This window comes from Giraffa tippelskirchi, chromosome 1 (genome assembly GCF_054371585.1).
Source record: "Giraffa tippelskirchi isolate mGirTip1 chromosome 1, T2T-mGirTip1v1.2.pri, whole genome shotgun sequence".
Classification (NCBI taxonomy): Eukaryota; Metazoa; Chordata; class Mammalia; order Artiodactyla; family Giraffidae; genus Giraffa; species Giraffa tippelskirchi.
In genome coordinates this window covers 100,718,826-100,734,791 of record NC_137275.1, presented here as the reverse complement: position 1 = coordinate 100,734,791, position 15,966 = coordinate 100,718,826, and the positions used below count along the sequence as shown (strand labels likewise).

The 15,966-nt window shown below is 38.9% G+C and overlaps 1 long non-coding RNA gene across 1 annotated transcript; it reads left to right on the top strand.

Annotated features, from left to right (window-relative positions):
- Positions 1 to 208: 208 nt before the first annotated feature.
- Positions 209 to 15,715, top strand: LOC145534981 (uncharacterized). The gene is made up of 4 exons (XR_014075176.1): positions 209 to 488; positions 6,075 to 6,245; positions 11,325 to 11,417; positions 12,188 to 15,715. It is a non-coding gene; the product is annotated as an uncharacterized LOC145534981 (long non-coding RNA).
- Positions 15,716 to 15,966: the final 251 nt, after the last annotated feature.

Here is a 15,966-nt window from a genome sequence, read left to right as displayed (position 1 = left end):
TAAGTTTACATAGTGAGTAATGTGTCTCTTCCCACCCACCGTGCTAGGAGTGGGGGGTATAGGATCCTGCATTTGCGCCCTAACTTTGGGGCACTTTGAACGGCTGCCCTCTTGACACTGCTTCACTGACTCTCAGCAGATAGAGGCGCCCCCAGCCCCGCGGCTCCCGCCTCCTCCCCTTCCCGGGGCGGGCGAGTGCCCGCGGGCCGGGATCCCCTAGGCGCCCACCGGCCGCGGTCGCAGGGACCGGGCGCGCGAGGGGAAGGACCACCCACGCGTCGCCCCAGCCCAGCTTCCGGGGCCCCGAGTGGCCCCCGAGCGCCGCCCGGACGGCGGAGCGTCCGTGAGGAGCCGCGGAGGCCGAGGACCCGGGACGGAGGATCCCGCGGACGCCCGCAGCCGGAGGGAACCACCAGGGACCCGGCCGTCCTCGCCCAGATACCCGCCCACGGAGACTTGGAACGCGGACTCCAGAGGCGGCGCTCACGGTGGGCAAATTTCTTGAGGTTTGAAAACTAATTCTGAAACGTACTCATTTTATTTAACCAGCTTTTCGTCTCCGGTTTTAAACAAGCTGATTTAAGCGACGAAACAGGAGTCTTTTGGTGACTATAGAGTTCTAACTATCATCCTGAAAGTTTTTGCTTTCTGCAAGTTATTTACATGTGCCTGTTTATTAACCTGTTGATATTTTGCTAGTCAGATGGTTGACGTTTAAACTTTTCTCAAAGGCACATCACAACTTGGCTACCGCTTTGGGAAATGCTGTTATTTTCCACTTCTGTCTTTCTATAGTTGTAGCCAGTGGGTCCTTTGGAAATGGCGTTTGCATGTGACACTTTCCGGAACTTCAGCTGGTTGACAGCCTTTTGATGGCTAATATGATGAGGTTTCAAATAACAGGAATGTGCCTGTCGGGGCTGGTGCAGGTTACCACAGTGAAGCCTTTATCCTAAGCTGATAGGAGTGGATGCTGCAATGCATATCCTGTTGCTTAAAGCTTTTTTCTGGCTCTTTTGTCTTTATTCTGATTAAGTGTAATTGTTTATGTATGTCATACACTAATAATGACTGAAACTTTAAATGCAGGAACTTTTAAAAGAGAAAAAAAATCAACTCTATTTTCTCTTAAAGTTAGTCAAAATCATTGAGGATTGAGATGGCATCTAATTTTGTTCTATTAGATGCAATAAAAACTTTTAAGTAGATTTTTTGGGGAAAAAAATTGCTTCTTTGATTTTTAAAGCCTGTTTTTTAATAAGAGGATCTTTTCCTTAAAACTGTGTAAGATTGCAATCAATTGGTAATTAATTTTTCCTTGAGTGGTTGAGTAGATAATATGAAAAATTTTCATTTCTTCCTAGTATTTGAAAAATGAATTGATTTATTTATGGCTGCACTGAGTCTTCGTTGCTGTAGTGGACTTTCTCTAGTTGCCATGAACAGGCTGTAGCACAGGGGCTTACTTGCTCTGCTGCATGTGGAATCTTCTGGGACCAGGGATCGAACCCATGTGCCCTGCACTAGCAGGTGGATTCTTAACCACTGGACCACAAGGGAAGTCCCAATTTCTTCCTAGTTTCTAAATACAAATCAGTACAAAATAAATACATATAAATATAAACATAAATGCTAATAAATACAAAATATGGTGCACTGGGGGCTTCCTGGGTGGTGCAGTGCTAAGGAATCCACCTGCCAATGCAGGAAATGTGGGTTTGCTGCCTGGGTCCAGATGATCCCCTGGAGAAAGAAATGGCAACCCACTTCAGTATTCTTTGCCAGGAGAATCCTATGGACAGAGGAGCCTGGCAGGCTATAGTGAATAGGGTCATAAACAGTCTAAGCAACTAGACTGAGCAATTGAGCATGCATGCAGGGTTTATTGAAATGGAAAATCATATTCTCTACTGGATTCTCATATTAATTATTTTCAGCAATTTTTGTAAAAAGAAACATTTTTTTATTTATAGTTAATTTTGTGAAAGATATATATTTCTCAAGAACTAATTAATAGATTTTAATTATTGGAAAGCACCTGATGTTTTTTAGTTCCAAGTAAACATTCCAGATGGTATTCTTTTTTTTCTTTCACATTGTTTATTCAGTCAACTTGAGGATGATTTTGTTTTACTTATGATTTTTTTTTTTTTCAGCCAGGCATAGTTTCAGGCATTGGAGGAACCAAAATAGATTACACTGAGAAATATGTGCATCCCCTTGCTGATTTTGCAAAACTGGAAATTAATACTTTGCAATACTTTGCAAAACTTTGTGCTATATGAATTGGGTTTTATTTCCGTGTATGTGATTTGGCTTGTGCTTCCAGAAAGTAATTAATAACTAGGTTTTTTAAAAAGCTTAAAAAAAAAAAAAACCTGTAAATTTTCTCATTGTTCAAGTTTTTGAGGATGGAGAAGAAAAAGTATATACATTATATAATAAGTCAGTAAATATATATGTACATATATATTTCTAGAAACTCCAGAATGGGAAATTTAGATACTTAAGTGAGATTAAGTGAAGGGCACATTGTACATCTGAATAAGCCTAATACATGGTGGTTCTGGTAGTCAGTACCATCCACAGTGTTGATACTACCACTGAAGTTTTAAATGAATGTGATTGATGGAGAAATATCCATTCGTTGAAAGCAATTTGACTTAAAAAATACCTTAGTGGCTGAACTCCTATTTGTGGATTTTAGTGATGACTCTGTTCACTTACATATCAGAAGTTCACTGGGCTGCCATCATACAAAACTCAGTTATGTCATGCCCTGACATATTGTTTATGTCATTTATTATTTAAGAGCCTAGAGAGGTGGATGTGACTTCTTATAGAAGCTTTCCACAGTACACAGATAATCACACAAGTAATTAATTAACTATAGCTGAAATACATGCTACAGAGGAAAAGTAACGCTTGACTGGAGGGTGTGTACAGTAACGGGGAGAACTGATGAATCTGGGCAATCAGGGAAGATTTTCTGAGGCAGAAACATTTTAAACTTAAAGTCAGAGGATTGAGAAGATCAAGCCAAAAAGAGTGGTGTAGAACATGTCTAGACAAAGGAGCTGGCTGTGATAACATCCTGAGGCAGAAGAGATGGACTCACTAGTGGAACTGAAAAAGGACCTCCTTGTCAGGAACTTAGAGAGGGTACATCACATAATCATAATCATTTTGAGATATGAGTTGAAAAAGGAGCAAAATGCCCTATAAGACAGGGTAAGGAATTCAAGTAAGCAAGTACAATATGATAATTGTAGGGAAAATACAAAGAAAATATGAAAGGGCTATGAGTTACTGGGTCTTATGAGTTTGGAAGGTCAGAGGTTTCACAGGGGAATTGCATGGAGGAGTGTAGTTTTTCACACATACCTGCTCTCCTAATGAAGTTGCATCAATGAAGCGCTCGTGGCTGGCCAAGACCTACCTGCTACAGTGCCATCACCTTTGGAAGAAGTGACAGCAACTGATAAGTCTGCGGTGAAGTTTTTAGAGCTAAAGAGACAGAGCAGAAATGAGAAGTAGCTATTGCAGGACCAGGTCTCAAAAGGCACACAGTTTTCAGTCAGTCTACATCAAAGACTAAATTGGGCCATAGCAGGGTGCTGTTGAATAAAGTAATTGTATAAAGTTTGATTTTAGGTGAATCTTTAATGTGTTTACTAAGATCATGGCATCTGGTCCCATCACTTCATGGCAAATAGATGGGGAAACAGTGGAAACAGTGAGAGACTTTATTTTTGGGGGCTCCAAAATCACTGCAGATGGTGATTGCAGCCATGAAATTAAAAGACACTTACTCCTTGGAAAGAAAGTTATGACCAACCCAGACAGCATTAAAAAGCAGAGACATTACTTTGCCGACAAAGGTCCATCTAGTCAAGGCTATGGTTTTTCCAGCAGTCATGTATAGATGTGAGAGTTGGACTATAAAGAAAGCTGAGCGCCGAAGAATTGATGCTTTTCAACTGTGGTGTTGGAGAAGACTCTTGAGAGTCCCTTGGACTACAAGAAGATCCAACCAGTCCATCCTAAAGGAGATCATTCCTGGGTGTTCATTGGAAGGTCTGATGTTGAAGCTGAAACGCCAATACTTTGGCCACCTGATGCAAAGAGCTGACTCATTTGAAAAGACTCTGATGGTGGGTAAGATTGAGAGCAGGAGAAGAAGGGGACAACAGAGGATGAGATGGTTGGATGGCATCACCGACTCAATGGACATGAGTTTGGGTAAACTCCGGGAGTTGGTGATGGACAGGGAGGCCTGGCGTGCTGCAATTCATGGGATCGCAAGAGTCGGACACGACTGAGCGACTGAACTCAACTGAACTTAATGTGTTTATTTAAATTCATTGGACCAAACCTTCCCTTCAGTTTTACTAGTGTTTAGCTACCTACTATTAAGAAAACAAACGAACAAAAAAACAAAAATAAAAACGCAGTTTGAAACATTCATCAATCTCTATGGTGTCACCTTGATATTCCAGTCTACCAACCTTTAGTCACTGAATATAGATTTGGGAAGTGATGGGAATTATTTATTTCCCCTTCTTGAAGTGATTGACATCAACATTATATTGATCATCATTTCTCTTGACCTTCAGTTTACTGTTGCATTATCTTTGCCAACAGAAGTAGATGTGGAATGCTAACTTAAAAGCTTATACATCATTCAGTGTTTTTTCATCTTCTAAAAGGAAAAATACCCTCAATGGTTTCCTAGTATCATTCACATATGTTGAGAGAAAATACATTTGTTCATAATCACAGATAATCTACCAGTGACTTGCCTTTTACTTCTGACATTAAGATATGAACGGAAATGCTAGTATCTGAAATGTGAAGTGTTGCAATACATTTTATATTCAGTAAAAAGACACTTCACAAAGACATTAAAAAAGCTACAGTTGTAATATAGGTATAGACAGATGTGCAATATACTCTGCAGTTATAACCTATGCTTTTGCTGTAACAAGTTATATAATATTAAATGTGCAATACTGTTAACTATTATTCATAGGAAGGACTTCAGTTTCAATCAGATCTTCACTTACCTTGGGTTATTTATATTTGCTTAAATTGCACATAGCCAGCTATATTTAGAGCTGTGACATAGCAGTGTCCCTCACATACATTCTATCCGTTCCCCACATTGTCTGTTTTGGTATCTAAATTCTATCCTCCTTCCAGATTCTCTCTAAGTCCTCTCTCTTTCTGGAACATCATACCTGCTGCCCTGGTTCCAGTGGTCACTTTCTTCTCTTACCCCATGACAGTTGTGTCTATCTTCCATCATTGCCTTTGCTTTGTAACTGAAAATGCTTTATAGAATTAAATGGCTGCATGCACACATACATGCACACACATACATATATACATATTCAGACACAAATACTTGTACATACACTATGGACATATGTATACACACATATATAAGTGTCTATGTCCATGTAAACATGTGTTAAATGCATTAAATGTATACATTAAATATTCAGTAAGTCAACTGAAATGTATCATTTAAAGGTAAATAATATAATTATGTTCATTGAGATATTGAGACATTTTATTTGTTTCAATTATCTATTGCTATTATAACAAACAATTCAAAACCTTAGTGACTTGCGCAAGACCATTTCAATATGGTTTGAAAACCATTTGAAAACCATTTCTTACGGTTTTTGTTGATTAACTGAGATCCACTAAGTACTTCTCTTCCTGGTATCACTGGGTCTCATGTAGCTGCAGTCAGATGGGCCTGCAACTGGGTCAAGGGGTCTGCTGAGCTGCTCCTTCTCTCTGCGTCATCTTCAGAGCCTCTCTTTCCCACGGGAGGTCTCTGAGTGTTTTCTCCAGTAGGACAGCTAAATGCTTACATGGAACATGGACGCTGCCCACCCTTCTTAAGGTTTGGCCAGAACAGGCACTGTCACTTCCTTCACCTCTTATTGTTTAAGCAGGTATACAGCCAGCTTTAATTACATTACTCCTTGACTAGGGAAATGGCAAAGAAATTTGTGAGCGTCTTTAATTTACCACAGTAATCTTCACTAATAATTCTATAGGTGAAACTCAGCAGAATTTGGGGCCAAAGATTTCCTGGAAATGATTTCATCACATCCCACCCATTTACAAGTAAAGTTACTGAATAAAGGCATGAGGAGGCAGAGATGGGTCGACGATCCTGATTTAAAGTCGTTATACTTTACAGCACTTTTCAAAGTGCCTAGCATACAGTAAGTATGTTCATTTGGGTCCTCAGATAAGCAGAAATCAAAATGGGATTAAATTGTTCAGGAAATAGGGGAAAAAACAGTAAGTGAAAATTGGGCAAGGAAGATAAGAATGAAGAGACCCATCCAACCACTATGCAGGTCTGACCCAGGGTAAAGGAGAGAGGGAAAAAGGAGAGAGAGTTTGTTGGAAGAAGCTTTAGTGCAGTACTAAGAAAAGGTCAACAAAGCTGTGAGGAACCCTTAGTTGCCCTTAAACCAAAATCATCATAAGACCCATGACTCTCCCAAGAATGCCCCACCTTAGTGTCTCTGCTTTGTGTAATCACTGGCTGGGAGCAGCCTGTGGGGGTTGGCCCCCAAATAAACAAGTTGGTACCTCGCAGAGCTTAGCTGCTGGGGCTGTCAGGTCATTTTGCTTCATGCAATTGAAGATAAGAGATTTACTCTCATGGCTAACAGAGTAGATGGTCTATAAACACTTGATGACATAGAGATTCACTATTAAATACATGCAAGATTCTCCTATCTTTTCCTTTAATAAGCATCAAATTACTTACTTGTTATAAACTTCCCTTAGTTTTTAAAAGTCACTAAAACTTGAAAGTGATTTCAGGCAATATTATAAAAAATGATTCTACCAATATATATTTAATTAGTGATACATACCAACCTTGTGTTCTGTATCCAGAGTTTATTTTGTCTCAGGAAATGTTTAATTTTTCAGTAACAAAGAATATCTTCATGCAAAAGAACATAAAGGTATGTATTTACATTTATAAAACAATAAATTAGATTCTAGAACACTATTTGCAAACTGACCACAAGTTTATTGCTCTCAGTTCAGTTCAGTTTCTCAATCGTGTCCAACTATTTGCAACCCTATGACCTGCAGCACGCCAGGCCTCCTTATGCATCACCAACTCCCGGAGTCCACCCAAAACCAAGTCCATCGAGTCAGTGATGCCATCCAACCATCTCATCCTCCATCATCCCCTTCTCTTCCTGCCCTCAATCTTTCCCAGCCTAAGGGTCTTTTCAAATAAGTCAGCTCTTCGCATAAGATGACCAAAGTATTGGAGTTTCAGCTTCAACATCAGTCCTTCCAATGAACACCCAGGACTGATCTCCTTTAGGATGGACTGTTTGGATCTCCTTGCAGTCCAAGGGACTCTCAAGAGTCTTCTCCAACACCACAGTTCAAAAGCATCAATTCTTCTGTGCTCAGCTTTCTTTATAGTCCAACTCTCACATCCACACATGACCACTGGAAAAACCACAGCCTTGACTAGATGGAACTTTGTCGGCAAAGTAATGTTTCTGCTTTTTAATATGCTATCTAGTTGGTGATAACTTTCCTTCCAAGGAGTAAGCATCTTTTAATTTCATGGCTGCAATCACCATCAGCAGTGATTTTGGAGCCCAGAAAAATAGTCAGCCACTGTTTCCACTGTTTCCCCATCTATTTCACATGAAGTGATGGGACTGGAGGCCATGATCTTAGTTTTCTGAATGTTGAGTTCTAAGCCAACTTTTTCACTTGCCTCTTTCACTTTCATAAAGAGGCTCTTTAGTTCTTCTTCACTTTCTGCCATAAAGGTGGTATCATCTGGATAACTGAGGTTATTGATATTTCTCCAAGAAATCTTGATTCCAGCTTGTGTTTCATCCAGCCCAGAATTTCTCATGATGTATTCTGCATATAAGTTAAGTAAGCAGGGAGACAATATACAGCCTCGACGCATGCCTTTTCCTATTTGGAACCAGTCTGTTGTTCCATGTCTAGTTCTAACTGTTGCTTCCTGACCTGCATATAGATTTCTCAAGAGGCAGGTCAGGTGGTCAGGTATTCCCATCTATTTCAGAAATTTCCACAGTTTACTGTGATCCACACAGTCAAAAGCTTTGGCATAGTCAATAAAGCAGAAGTAGATGTTTTTCTGGAACTCTCTTGCTTTTTCGATGACCCAGCAGATGTTAGTAACTTGATCTCTGGTTCTTCTGCCTTTTCTAAATCCAGCTTGAACATCTGGAAATTCACGGTTCACATACTGTTGAAGCCTGGCTTGGAGAATTTTGAGCATTACTTTACTAGCATGTGAGAAGAGAGCTATTGTGCGGTAGTATGAGCATTCTTTGGCGTTGTCTCTCTTAGGGATTAGAATGAAAAGTGACCTTTTCTAGTCCCGTGGCCACTGCTGAGTTTTCCATATTTGCTGGCATATTGAGTGCAGCACTTTCACAGCATCATCTTCCAGGATTTGAAATAGCTCAACTGGAATTCCATCACCTCCATTAGTTTTATTCGAAGTGATGCTTCCTAAGGCCCACTTGACTTCACATTCCAGGATGTCTGGATCTAGGTGAGTGATCACACCATCGTGATTAACTGGGTCATGAAGATCATTTTTGTACAGTTCTTCTGTGTATTCTTGCCACCTCTCCTTAATATCTTCTGCTTCTGTTAGGTCCATACCATTTCTGTCCTTTATTGAGCCCACTTTTGTATGAAATCTTCCCTTTGTATCTCTAATTTTTTTGAAGAGATCTTTAGTTTTTCCCATTCTATGTTTTCCTCTATTTTTTTTTTGCATTGATCACTGAGGAAGGCTTTCTTATCTCTCCTTGCTATTCTTTGGAACTCTGCATTCAAATGGATATATCTTTCTTTTTCTTCTTTGTTTTTGGTTTCTCTTCTTTTCACAGCTATTTGTAAAGTCTCCTCAGGCAGTCATTTTGTTTTTTTGCATTTCTTTTTCTTGGAGATGGTCTTGATCTCTGTCTCCTGTACAATGTCACTAACCTCTGTCCATAGTTCATCAGGCACTCTGTCTATCAGATCTAGTCCCTTAAATCTATTTCTCACTTTCACGGTATAATCGTTTGGGATTTGATTTAGGTCATCCTTGAAAGGCCTAGTGTTTTTCCCTACTTTTGTCAATTTAAGTCAGAATTTGGCAATAATCAGTTCATGATCTGAGCCACAGTCTGCTCCCGGTCTTGTTTTTGCTGACTGTATAGAGCTTCTCCATCTTTGGCTGCAAAGAATATAATCAATCTGATTTCATGGTTGACCATCTGGTGATGTCCATGTGTAGAGTCTTCTCTTGTGTTGTTGGAAGAGGGTGTTTGCTATGACCAATGCGTTCTCTTGGCAAAACTCTATTAGCCTTTGCCCTGCTTCATTCTGTACTCCAAGGCCAAACTTACCTGTTACTCCAGCTGTTTCTTGACTTCCTACTTTTGCATTCCAGTCCCCTATAACGAAAAGGACATCTTTCTTGGGTGTTAGTTCTAGAAGGTCTTGTAGGTCTTCAAAGAACCATTCAACTTCAGCTTCTTCAGCATTACTGGTTGGAGCATAGACTTGGATTACTGTGATATTGAATGGTTTGCCTTGGAAATGAACAGAGATCATTCTGTCGTTTTTGAGATTGCATGCAAGTACTGCATTTTGGACACTTTTGTTGACAATGATGGCTACTCCATTTTTTTTCTAAGAGATTCTTGCCCATTGTAGTAGATATAATGGTCATCTGATTTAAATTCACCCATTCCGGTCCATTTTAATTCACTGATTCCTAAAATATCATCATTCAGTCTTGCCATCTCCTGTTTGATCACTTCCCCTTTCTCTTGATTCATAGACCTAACATTTCAGGTTCCTATGCAATATTGCTCTTTACAGCATAGGACCCTGCTTCCGTCACCAGTCACATCCACAACTTGGTGTTGTTTTTGCTTGGGCTCTGTCTCTTTATTCTTTCTGGAGTTATTTCTCCACTGATCTCCAGTAGCATATTGGGCACCTATGCACCTGGGGAGTTCATCTTTCAGTGTCCTATCTTTTTGCTTTTTCATACTGTTCATGGGGTTCTCAAGGCAAGAATACTGTAGTGGTTTGCCACTCCCTTTTCCAGTGGACCACATGTTGTCAGAACTCTCCACCATGACCTGTCCATCTTGGGTGGCCCTACATGGCATGGCTCATAGTTTCATTGAGTTAGACAAGGCTGTGATCCATGTGATTAGATTGGTTAGTTTTCTGTAGGTTTTCAGTCTGTCTGCCCTCTGATGGAGAAGGATAAAAGGCTTATGGAAGCTTCCTTGTGGGAGAGACTAAGAGGGAAACTGGATTTTGTTCTGATGGGTGGGGCCATGCTGAGTAAATGGTTAATCCAGTTTTCTGTTGATGGATGGAGCTGTGTTCCCTCCCTGCTATTTACCTGGGGCCAAACTATGGTGGAGGTAATGAAGATAATGGTGACCTCCCTCAAAAGATCCCATGCATGTACTGCTACACTCAGTGCCCCCAACCCTGCATAATAATAGTAACATTATTATATTATTTATCAGTTGAAATTTATACACCTTGGTGACTCATACATGAAATTGAGATGGCTTTACATGTCGGCTGTGGTGATTTTTATCACCTTATAGAGACTATTGGCAGTGACACCTATTGTTTCCTTGATGAGAAACCTCATTCTCAGTCTCTTGTGGACAGCAAGAATTCATCTTTTTTTTCAAGTCAAAACTTTGGTTTTGAAATCAATTAGATTTCATTATCAATTAAAATGGCTCTGGGAATGGGGGAGCTTCCAACAATGAAAAATTAACTACATAAATATGTATTTCATTGTTTATGACATCATCTGAATACATGTAAATTTGAATCCTTGAGACCAAGATATTTTAAATAACCATTACTGGAGTCCACAAAACCAATGCCAAGGACTTACCGGAGCTTACTGTTAAAAGGTTTCCCTTTTTCCACTTAGAGACATCTTGCTATAGCAGATGTTTATTCTCTTTCTCTGTTGCTCATTGTGACCAAATCTCCTACTTGTGGTGATAATACTTTACTTGAATTGACTGGAAAAATCATTATCCAATCATGAAGTAATCAATAAATAATATTTCCCCAAAATCCCAGAAACTCCTTCTCTCCCATCTCAAAAGGTATCTTGTTTGCTACTATCTCACACTTCGGGCTTTAAAATTCAGTGAGTGTTTTTCGTCAGCAATTTGATTTTTGGTTGGAAAAGAACATCTTCATAGATGTCATCTCCTCCCTTTCAGGGAACACCTGGCAATTTTTGGATAGGTTCATTGTCAATATTGATGATCTTTGAAGGAACAGAGGAAGCAATGTTGATCACCAATCATGTTAAGGTAGGTGTTTGTTACCTCAGTAGTTGGAACGTGACTTAATTACTCTGCCTCAGATCAAACTTAAATCATGTATCTCTCTGTGAATTGTGAAAAATAAAGGCAGTATCAAAGCATATAGTGTGTCATAATCTTAAAACCGTTTTCTGTATGGATCCACAATTACAAAATGGACATCATTTTTAAGAAGTGCCTTTGAAGAAATGACTATTAATCATGTTATTAGTCTAATCAACTTAATTATGAAATCATCATCAGTACATCTTGATAATAATTATGTAAATATTTTTTTATGAATTAAATTTTGTGCATATGGCAAATTCAGAATTTTGAGTAAGTCAATTATACTGTTTATTTCTGTTATTTTTTTTTGAACTCTGAAAATTATCTTAAGTAGGCAGAGATATACACACAAAACACCTTTCTACACATATAAGCATGAAGATTTAAATTTATTTTCCACATTTATGAAGCACTCTTAGGTACACATATGAGGACCATTGTGCTGTGTTTAAATTACATTTTATCTCTCATCATGTAAAACTGCATGCAAATAGTTTTTAAAGATGTTTAGCATTTTAATGTATTTTATTGCATAATGATTTGTAATTTATTATTGATAGCATAACTTATTAATAATAACATTAAACATATAACAGTTACAGTTATTTCTTTTTATTCAAATCACTGAGTGATCTTACCTGTTTTATTCTATACACTGATTACTCACAAATGCAGGCAGAGATATTTGATTCCTAATCTTTATTCTGTAGAGTTTTGTCAGTTTTGGAGAATATCACGGATAAAATTGACTCAAAGGACATAAGTTTGAGCAAACTTCAGGAGTTGGTGATGGACAGGGAAGCCTGGTGTGCTGCAGTCCATGGAGTCACAAAGAGTCAGACATGACTGAGCAACTGAACTGAACTGAAGGATCAAATTGGGGAACAAAATTATATCTTGCTAAACATGCATCATTGTTTTTCTAGGTATGAAATATCTCCAAGATATCGGTGATGTAAATTCTTCTGTTAAATATGTTGAGAATACACTAAAAATGTTACCACCCAAGTGTGCAAAGGCTGAAAAAAAAAAACATTCCAAATACTCTGTAATATTTCAGTCTCTCTCCTTTAACATAATAGAAAATAATTAATAATGAAGTTATATTCAAGATTTTGTTTAGTTATTCTTTTATATCCAGTACTGTATACGCAGCTGAATAAAAGATTCAAATGCATTATGTGCTGGAAAAAAGATTATATATAGTTTCCCCTGCCCCAAATTGCCATTTCAAACTATTGTGTTGAAAAGTTAAAATTTTTCATTCATATGCTGTTATTTGCTGAAATTTTAGAATATGGTATCTTGGCCATTAATGAGTTTCTATGGAAAGTTATGACCAACCTAGATAGCATATTAAAAAGCAGAGATATTACTTTGCCAACAAAGGTCCGTCTAGTCAAGGCTATGGTTTTTCCAGTGGTCATGTATGGATGTGAGTTGAACTGTGAAGAAAGCTGAGTGCCAAAGAATTGATGCTTTTGAACTGTGGTGTTGGAGAAGACTCTTGAGAGTCCCTTGGACTGCAAGGAGATCCAACCAGTCCATCCTAAAGGAGATCATTCCTGGGTGTTCATTGGAAGGACTGATGTTGAAGCTGAAACTCCAATACTTTGGCCACCTCATGCTAAGAGTTGACTCATTGGAAAAAGACCCTGATGCTGGGAAGGATCAGGGGCAGGAGGAGAAGGGGACAACAGAGGATGAGATGGCTGGATGGCATCACCAACTCGATGGACATGAGTTTGGGTAAACTCCAGGACTTGGTGATGGACAGGGAGGCCTGGTGTGTTGCGATTCATGGGGTCACAAAGAGTCAGACACGACTGAGCGACTGAACTGAACTGAACTGATGCAAATACAGTTTTATTTTATTTTTATGCAAATACAAAAAGTGCCTTTTTGCTCTTGAAGTTCTTTCCTAAGAGTGTGCAGTGCTAAAAGGCTACCAGACACACTCAGGAGGAATTGAGTTGGTATAACTTACTTTATCACCTGCTTATCAATAGGTAGAGATGTATGCTCTAAATTACATAAAGACTACAGAAGATATGGTTTGAAGTACTTGAGATTTTATCTAATTTTTAAACAATTTTATTAGTTGAAATAAATCTAAGTATTTGATCTAATTCTAGATCACGTATTGAACTGTAACTCAAAAAACTAATTCTGTGGATAGGAAGCTTCCAGTGATGGTTGGGATCTTCACAATCTTGGATCCTAAAAGTTGAAATTTTCAGCAGTTGTCATTGCCATGCTATGTGCCAGACACAGGTGATTAACATCATACGATTATTAGTAGACGTGACTCCAATTTAAAGGGCTTATTGAAGGAGATGGATTGATGGTTAGATACAAAATAAACAGATCAATATATTGCATGTGTCATAATAAAAGTATACTTTAGTTTTATTGAAGCAGCAGAGAATGCTGTGGGAAGGTAAGTGTAATTTTTGCTGTGTTCCAGAAATCATACGTATGAAGGACAAAATTTGAATACAAGATTACAGTAATATGATAAGTCAACATCCTATCTGAGAGGTTCAGACAAAGATGGTAACATCTTAAACCTAAAAGAGGGGTAGCAGGAGTGGAGAGTGAAGAAAAGCTAAGAAAAATTTGGGGGGGGTCACATTGGAAGACCATGTTGGTGATTGTACGAATGATATTTGTAATACTCTGTTGCTGAAACTCGGCCTTTGTTCACTGATGTCTAATGGAAACATGGATACAGAATTTTGGGTGAAGTCGAAAAGAGTAGCTGTTATTGCTTTGCCAGGCAAAGGGGTCCGCAAAGGGTTAATGCCCTCAAGACTGTGTGACTCACCCTGGAATGGGTAGTAAGGATTTTATAGTCTTCAAAGAGCAGGGTGTGATCAGCTCCTGGACAATTCTTGGATTGGTTGGCATCAAGGTGAAATTTTCAAGCATCATCAGCCTTCTGGTTTCATCCAGTCTGTAGTTTACATTCTTGCCATGCGCAGTTTTTATCTGAAGAGGGGTCTGCTTCCTGGAAAAAACAATTCAGGAGTCAAGCCTTTATTTGTGTCTTTCAGGGAACTGGGAGTTCAGTGATTCTGCCATGTGGCAGAATTATAGTCTAAATTGTTCCCAATTCCCAGCCCAACAGCTATTCTTTGTTTCTACATCTTGACATTTCCCAGTCATTAACTCTGGGGTCAGTATTTTACTTCAAAAGACAAGGACACAGGGGCTTGTCCACAGTTGCAACCGAAAAAAACAGCTCCTGAACCTCAGACCAGACTTTTCCAGTGCTTCTCACCTGGGCCCTGTGAAAAGTAAGCCCAGGTGTTCCCTCTTTAACTGGAATAGGCAATTCAAGTCAGCAGATCTCCTGCCTCCCAGCCCTGCCCCCACAATAAAAGCCTCAACCCAGCCCACTTTCCTGGCTCCCTCCGGTGTTCTCTGGCCTGTTGGTGACTGCTCTGCTTATCCCAGATCTCCATTATGTAAGTTATAAATCTTTTCATACTTTCTTGGTGTGTGTGTATCATCTGCCTCGACATTCAAACCAACTTTTGGGTGAAGGTTTCTGCAGTTTTTGCAAAGGGGCCTGGCTACAAAGTTGTTGCAGAGACTTTAACGGAGAAACTTCCAGATTTTTACTGTAAGTTCCTAGATATTTATGTGTTGGTTGATTCTCAAAAAAAAACAAAAAACAAAAAAGTAAAAAACAGTGAAAGGGGCTGGAATAATAATGAAGCTCTTTAGGGGTCCTGATTTTTCACTTTTTATGCCTGTTGAATTTAAATTTCAATTGTGTAGTCCATTTTTGGCTTAGGAATTCAGGAGAGAATATAACAGTCAAGATCACTTTAATATAAGAAATAGTTGAAAGCATGAGAAAGTTCGGCCAGCCAGAAAAAAAATTTTCTTTTTGTACTAAAAGAATGAAATCATTCATAATTCATACAGTTTAGCTTTTTCTTTTAAATTTTCTTCAGGGATGTAGTGGAAGCAAACTACTCATTTTTACCTATTAAATTGAAATGAAAATGCGATTGAGCATTCAATTTAAAGAACGAATCTTAACAACAGATGAGGTCTCTCATTTTACATATCTATATAGTCACTTCTCAAGTTTTGTTGGTAAGTGTTTTAACTTCAGAACTAAACCAGCAGCTTACAACATATGTGCTAATTATAAATATTCTTTCGCATTTAAAATGTTTTAATAGTATGGATTATACAGAACTAAATACTGGTTTTCTCACAAATCCGTGTAAAGATTGTTGGTGGTGGTTTAGTCGCTAAGTCATGTCCGACTCTTTGGGACCCCACGCACTGTAGCCTGCCAGGCTCCTCTGTTCATGGGATTCAATACTGAATACTTGACAGTATTCAGTCAAGAATACTGGAGTGGGTTGCCATTTACTTCTCCAGGGATCTTCCCGACCCAGGGATAGAACCCAAGCCTCCTGCTTTGGAGGCAGATTCTTTACCCACTGCTATGAGGGAAGCTACGAGG